Source organism: Stegostoma tigrinum, chromosome 25 (assembly GCF_030684315.1).
Source record: "Stegostoma tigrinum isolate sSteTig4 chromosome 25, sSteTig4.hap1, whole genome shotgun sequence".
Taxonomy (NCBI): Eukaryota; Metazoa; Chordata; class Chondrichthyes; order Orectolobiformes; family Stegostomatidae; genus Stegostoma; species Stegostoma tigrinum.
This window is the reverse complement of record NC_081378.1, coordinates 5,834,724-5,841,976: the sequence shown is the minus strand read 5'-3', so window position 1 is coordinate 5,841,976 and position 7,253 is coordinate 5,834,724. Positions and strand designations below refer to the sequence as shown.

The 7,253-nt window shown below is 44.7% G+C and overlaps 1 protein-coding gene across 1 annotated transcript in view; it reads left to right on the top strand.

Annotated features, from left to right (window-relative positions):
- Positions 1 to 612: 612 nt before the first annotated feature.
- Positions 613 to 7,253, top strand: part of LOC125463363 (proline and serine-rich protein 2-like) — a 68,552-nt gene continuing 61,911 nt past the window's right edge. Inside the window, exon 1 of the mRNA XM_048554573.2 lies at positions 613 to 1,134. The gene's annotated coding sequence lies outside the window, so the exon portion shown is untranslated. The remainder of the gene's footprint in view (positions 1,135 to 7,253) is intronic.

Here is a 7,253-nt window from a genome sequence, read left to right as displayed (position 1 = left end):
AGCATATCTGGTCGGTCTGGACGAGTTGGACCAAAGGGTCTGTTTCAGTGTTGTATATTCCTATGACTCTCAACTGCCCTCTGAACTGGCCCCCAATCTAGTTACTCATGTGGGTTATTCTAAAACTAGGGTTACCGTTTAAAATAAGGGGTTACACAACTCAGACAGAAATGAGGCGAAATTTCTTATCTCTCAGGGGGTCATGAGTCTTTTGAGCTCGCTTCCTAGAAAGTTAGTGGAAGCAAGAGATCTTGATTTTTTTCTTAAAGCCGTGTTAGATTGATTCACGGTAAGCAGACAACTTAATGGGGGACAGGCCAGAACATAGAGTAACCAGATCAGCTGTGATCGCCGGAGCAGGCAGAATGGCCTCCTGTTCCTAAATGGCGTGTCCCACAGAAATAACAAAAAAAAGTTCCAAATATAAAAAACACCTAAATCCGGCGATCGGGACTGACTCCCAGAATATTCTGAATTCTGAGTGTCACCAGCTGACAATAGGTGGCAACATTTCAACTTTCCAACAAAACGGATAAATGATTTTTCTCAACCAGAAAAGAAAATCAGGTGAAATTGTGATCACATTGCGCCAAGGGAAGGGAAGGAAATAGTAGGAGACACAGCTACTCATCTGGGACCTCTCTGTCCACACTCTGACCCCGTGTAAGCTGCACGGAAAGTGTCCAACAATGATGTCATGTGTACATTTCAAAGTTGCATCCACATTTCCCAGTGTCCACCCTCAATCCAATTCACCCCCTTTCAAAGTAAAACACCAGTAAGATCGAGAGAATGCAAGCAGAAGCGTGGTTAAAACCCAGAAAAGAGATCTAGCACTGAGCTCGCCCTTTAATTCCAAAGACTTGTTCCCTCCTACTGATTGGAAACGATTGACAGGCTGGAGCGCTGTTGCGCTCGGGCAGTTGCCTAGAAATGTGAGTCTTTAAATCGAGAATTAATCAGTAACTCGCTGGCAGAGACTGTGAAGTCAAAGCTCGAAGAAGGAACTTGCAGGCGGGCGTTAGGATACAGCTGGCAGGCTGGAAAAGAAGATGAGGTTTTAGACATTGACGCTGATATAAACACCCAGTTTGTTACATCTGGGAGTCTCTGTCCGCTGCGGCGCCAACTCAGGTAAATCATTGGGGTTTCAATTTTCGTGTGTAACTGCTTCTTCAGATCTTTACTCCGACCTGACTCACCAGAGATTTCTGGCTAATGTTGTTTCGTGTCTTTCGGGGCAAATAGAACAAAGGTCCGTAATGCTGTTTTATTCTGTCTCTCTTAAGCGAGAGGAATTCAGATGGAATTTAAAGTGTGAGCTGATGCATTTTGAGAGGGCTAGCAAAGGAGGACAGACACATTGAAAGTACGGTGGATCAGAGGGGACCATGCTGTGCATGTTCACAGACCCTTGAAAGCAGTAGAACAGCTAGGTAAGGTGGTAAAGAAAGCGCTGGGATACTTGTCTTTGTTAGTCAAGGCATTGCATACTAGAGCAAGGTGGGTATGCTGGAGCTGTGCAGATATTATTTAGGTCATACCTGGAGTACTGTGTGCATTTCTGGTCACATACTATTAAAAAAGATGTAATAGCACTGGAGGGGGTACAGAAGGGATTCATTCACCAGGATGTTGTCTGGGCTGGAGCAATTCAGCTCTGAAGAGAGACTAAAATAGGCTCCACTTGTTTTTCATAGAGTGAAGGAAGCTGAGGGGGATCTGAATGAGGTGTAAAAAATTCCAAGAGGCATAGACATAGTAGATAGCAAGAAGCCTTTCCCCTCTGAAGAGGGGTCACTCGCTAAGTAACATGGATTTAGGGTAAGGAGCATTAAGTTTAAAGGTGATTTAAGGAAGTTTTTATTCATGGAATTGGAAATCTGAAACTCACTGCTGGATGATAGAGTGAGGAACTGTCACAACAATTAAAAACTTATTTAGATAATCATTTGAAACCCTGTAGCTTACTATGGGCCAAGAGCTGGGAGATGGGATGAAATTAGAAAGTGTTTAATGATTAGCATGGACATGATGGGCTGAAGGGACTCTTCCATGCTTAAAAACTGTACGACTATATGATCCTGGGCCACAAGGCATCCGTTTGCTGTGTGCATCCGTTTGCTGTGTGCTTACATTTTTGTTATAAAATACATGACTAAATATATTTACACATTAATCAGCACAGATCATGACAGATTCAGTCGGTCATAACTCTTTAATGCCAAATTGAGAAATTCCCTATTGTGGTGAATTAATGTGTAAATCATCAGAAAGAAAACTGTTTCAATGCAGACTAACATCATCTCAGAATGTCTAACGCGCTTTGGCCAGGGGAATACTTTTTGGAGTTTAATTGCTGCTATAATGTCAGTAGGACAGCAGCAGATTTTACAAACAGCAAGCTCCCTCAAACAGCAATACTGACCAGGTATTTCTGTTTCTGTATTGTTGATTGAGGGATGGATATTGACTGGAGTCCCAAGCATTATCTTATTGAAATTGTACTTTCGGAGCTCTTTTCTTCATATCCACCTGCGAGGATAATATATTTTTTTAAAGATTATACTCAGAGATATGGCAGCAGCTTTGAAATGTACAGGTGAGTTGGACATCATTCCTGGACACTTCCTTTGCAGTTTACACTGTGCTGACAGAATATGGAGAGAGGTCCCAGCGGACAGCTTTCCCTTATGTTTGCCTATACACCTTTCCCTTTCCAATGTCGTCTTCTTCCTCAGCATTACGGAATAATAATTTCATGTGTATTTTGTTGAAAAATCAGTTGCCAGAAAGTTGGAAGTCACCACTGCAGTCAGTTTCCAAGTGAAAGACAGTATCTCTGACAGTGCTGGGCTTCCTCAGTTCTTGCAGTGGAATTGCATGTTGATTTTTTCACTTGATACCTGAAATGGGACTTGAACCCACAACCTTCAGAAGATGTTCACCAACTGAGCAATAGCTAAACTTGAGATGTTAGCTTACTTTCTCTGCATGGTTGCTGCTGACCCACTGTGTTCTCCAGCATTTTTTTTTGTTTTCAGTGCAGATTCCAGCATCTGCAGTAAATAGCTCCAACAAAAGCATTTTAGCTTGGGTCGTGGATGGTATGCTCTTTCCTGGGTTAGGGGAGTTTGTGAAGCAAAGCAGGCCTGGAATTGGATTCAATCAGAGTACCCTATTAGTGCACCCATGTTGCTGTACCAATATCAACATTACCCTGTGTCATGATTGATATTGACGTGCTGAGTTGATTATCGATATAGTTATTTTGTATCACTGCAGCATTATGTACAAGTCAGTATTAGTCTGCATTTTTCTGTGTCAATGCATTCTGTTGACACAACTTTACCAAGCACTAGGGGACCTTACTGTACATTTGCTCAATCACGTAAAGGGGAATTACATTGATGTTCCGTATAATAGCACTTTGCCGGATTTGTTTGTGCACCTTTTTAAGGTGTGTCCAGTTAACACATCTTGTCATTTCTGAAGAAGGTTCTCAGCCCGAAACGTCAGCCTTTCCTGCTCCTCTAATGCTGCTTGGCCTGCTGTGTTCATCCAGTTCTACACCTTGTTATCTCCATAACACATCTTGTCAGAGTGTATTCAGCATACCTTAACAATGCTCCTTATCACTGTAAATGATTCATTTCAGATCAACCCATCCAGAGGTTTTGATGGTGAATATGGGGATATGGCCTGGTGGTGGGGCGGGGCGGGGGGAGGGGAATGGTACATGGGGAGATGGTGACGTTGTGGTAAAGTGATTGGCCTAGCAATCTAAAACCCCAGACAGGGGGTATGGGTTTGAAGCCCACCGTGACAGTTGATGAAATTGGAAATAGCTTTAAAAAAGCTGGAATTTAAAAGCATGACCAATGTTGACCACGTTGACTACTGCCAATTATTGTTTTAAAACTCACACCCACCCCCCCAAGTTCATCAATGCCTGTTCTCCTAACCTAGTCTGACCTACATGTGACTGCAGACCCACAGCGATGTGGTTGACTCTTATCTGCCTTGTGGGCAATTAGGGATGGGTAATGAATGCTGGCCTAGCCAGCGACACCCCCATCCCAGGAACGAATATTAAACAAAAACCTCTCCTGATGCTGAACTCAGTGCAAAGTCTGTATCAAGTTATTGTTCATGGCATATTCCTGGTCTATAGAGAGGTAAAGCCAGCTGCAGTTCGTGCAGCTGATTGGAATTCCTGCTGGAAACTGCAAGCATCTCGCTGTGGAATGGGGGCAGGATCAGGCTTGATTGTGAGGCTGTGATCTTCCAGCATTTGGCGTCTGGATTCCTGCATAAAGAATGCTTGTTCAAAAGGGGTGGGCGGAGGACGGCTGCCTGAATGAAACCTCGGGTTGAGTCACCGTCTTGGGCAAGAGATAAACACAAAAGCTACAAGCCACAGGCTGCGATACAGACAGGCAAGCATGTGACAAGCATGGTTTACCCTCACAAGGTCCTGAAGAAAAAATATTTGCAGGTTTATGGTGTAAGAACAGGGGGACTGTCACCACCAGCCACCTTCCCCACTCCCCAGTCTATTTGTTGCCTATAGCCACTCCAAGCCACGTGCCAGTTCTTTTCCATTTCTCCATCAGAAATTGCCTGGATATTAGATGCTGGTATTAAGGGAAACAGCTGCTCACATTTATCCATTTGGTTTAAAAAGACACACGCCCTTGCTTTAAGGTGGGAGAATGTTCACATGCAGCACAGACCAGTTGGAAATGGCTTTTGAGTCCCCACCGCTGAGCCAGGAGGCTCAAGTTCAAATCCTCCCTGTTCCACAGGTGTGTATAACAAGATCAAAACAAAAGTTGCTGGAAAAACTCAGTAGGTCTGGCAGCATCTGTGAAGGAGAAAATGGAGTTATTGTTTTGGGTCCAGTGACCCTTCCTCAGAATGTGTAATAACAGCCCTGAACAGGTTGGTTAAAAAATATCTCGACCAGTTGTGATGGAACAGAGGTATATAATTGTATCAGGTACTGGTTCTGAAATACTTAATGTTTGAGCTACCTGGGGATTCATCCAGTCTGAGGTCTCACAGTGTCTAGTTGGAGAAACAATTGGAATCTGAAATGGTCTCCTGATGGAGACAGTCTGATCTACACTACCTCTTGTTAGCAACACGTAATATGCCCAAGAGCTGATGCAAGGTTACGGAGTAATTGCTATATAATTAAGGTAAAGTTGCCATTGTCCCACCAGACCCTAGGGCTGCTCTCTCATTAGATACAGAGGGAGAAGGCGAGTGGTGGTTTAACCTCACCACGCCTCAGGCAAGGAGAGAGGTTGAGAAGGACAGCCCTTCAAAGTAAATTCAGCCGATGCAGGAATTGAACCCACACTGTTGGCTTCATTCTGTCTTGCTAACCAAACCCCACCAGTAACGTAATAAACTGCATCTTATTATGAAAGACAAGTGCCTCTTCTGCCGAGCCATTTTTGTGGGTTGTTCCTCAGACAACTGGACAGACCTGTGGGAGGAGGACTGGTGGCAGCTCTGAATCCTAACCACCAAGCTAGCAGCTGTTGGTACCTGAAATAGAACATGGTGCCAGCAGTGATCGTCACATGTTGTTACAACAAGGAGTGAAATCCCAACAGCACCTTGTGTTTCTGCAGTACCTTTAGATTTGTTCATTATTTTCATGGGATGTGTGGCTTTCTTGGTTGAGCCAGCAATTATTGTCTATCTCTAATTGCCCTGAACAGGACCAAGGAGAGCAAAAATTTTGAAGGAAAGGTGACATATTTCCAAGTCAGATTGGTGTGTTGCATTGAGAGAAGGCGATAGTGTTCCCATGTCTCTGTTGCCCTTGTCCCTTCTGAAAGAGGATACAGGGTGGGAAGGTGCCGTTGCTGGAATGTAGTGAATCGTCCCAATATATTTAACTGGTGAACTTGCAGACAAAATGTTTACAACTTCATTACGTGGTGTAATGAAATAAATAGATGTTATGGCCTGTGTTAAAGGAAGAACAAGAGACGCAGAGGATTAAAGTGAGATTTTCTGATACTTGGGTCTTGGCAGCTAAAAGCGTGACAGAGGGACAGAATAGTTTTAAAATCAGGGATGTTCAAGAGGTCAGAACAGGAGGAGCTCAGATATCTAATGGAGAGCCAGAAGACCAAGTTGGGGGTAGCATAAAACATAGAACAGTACAGCCCTTCGACCCACAATGTTGTGCCAACCTTTTATCCTATCTTAGACTACCCTGCGTGTCCTACATGTTACTATCATTCATGTAAGGTGAAGTCTGGAGCTGGGGCAGATTACCAAAATGGAAATGGGATGAAGACCTAATGGGATTTGAAAATAAGGTTTGAGGCAGCACTGATGGGGAGCTAATGTTTATCACTTTTCAATGTTAGCCCCCCATCAGTGAGCAGAGCTGGGCACAGAAACCACCTAGCTGGGTGCTGCCTTTGATCTGGGCATCCCACCCTGACCACAGTTCACCCTCATAATGAGCAAAGCTTCACCCCCCACCTGATGACAGGACCGCCCCCCTGAGCAGATCTCCTCTCCTCTCCCCTCCCCACCATCCTAAGAACAGTAATCCCCCCCCCGCCAACAATCCCAAGCACAGCTGCGCTCCAACATCCTGACCACAGGTCCGTTCCTCCGTCCTTTGTACAATGCCCCCACATTCTGAACACAGCAGTCTCTTTGGGCCCAAGTCCCCAATTTTGGGCCCAGCTGCTCCCCTCGCCCCACCCACATTCCCCCCTCCACAATTTAAAACATGGGGTGGGGTGGAGAAATGTAAAGGTTTGGAATGAGAACTTTGTCAGCTGGGTTGCGGGAATCAGGATAATTAGTGGAGTTTGTAGAGTGTGTGTACATGTGAGTGCATGTGTTGTGCATGCGTGTGTTGTGTCTACGCGCATGTATGCTTGTGTGTGCGCGTGAGTGTGTGCATGCATGTGTGTGTTGGGGGTGGAACAGAAATGGGTTATGGTATCCTGAATGACTTGGTCTTTAGTATCTCCTCCCCCCTCCTCCCTGCTGGCATTAACAGTGAGAAAATCAGGAGTGTAAATCCGTACAGTCTAGGAACAACACTTCTTCCTCAAGATGCCCCACTCGAGGTCAATCGATTTTGGGCTCTAATGGAATCAAAGGGCACAGGGATCAGGTGTCAAAGTGGAATTGAGACAGAAGCTCAGCTATGACCTTGTTAAATGGTGGATTAGGCTCAAAGAACCATGTTGCCTCCTCCAATGCCT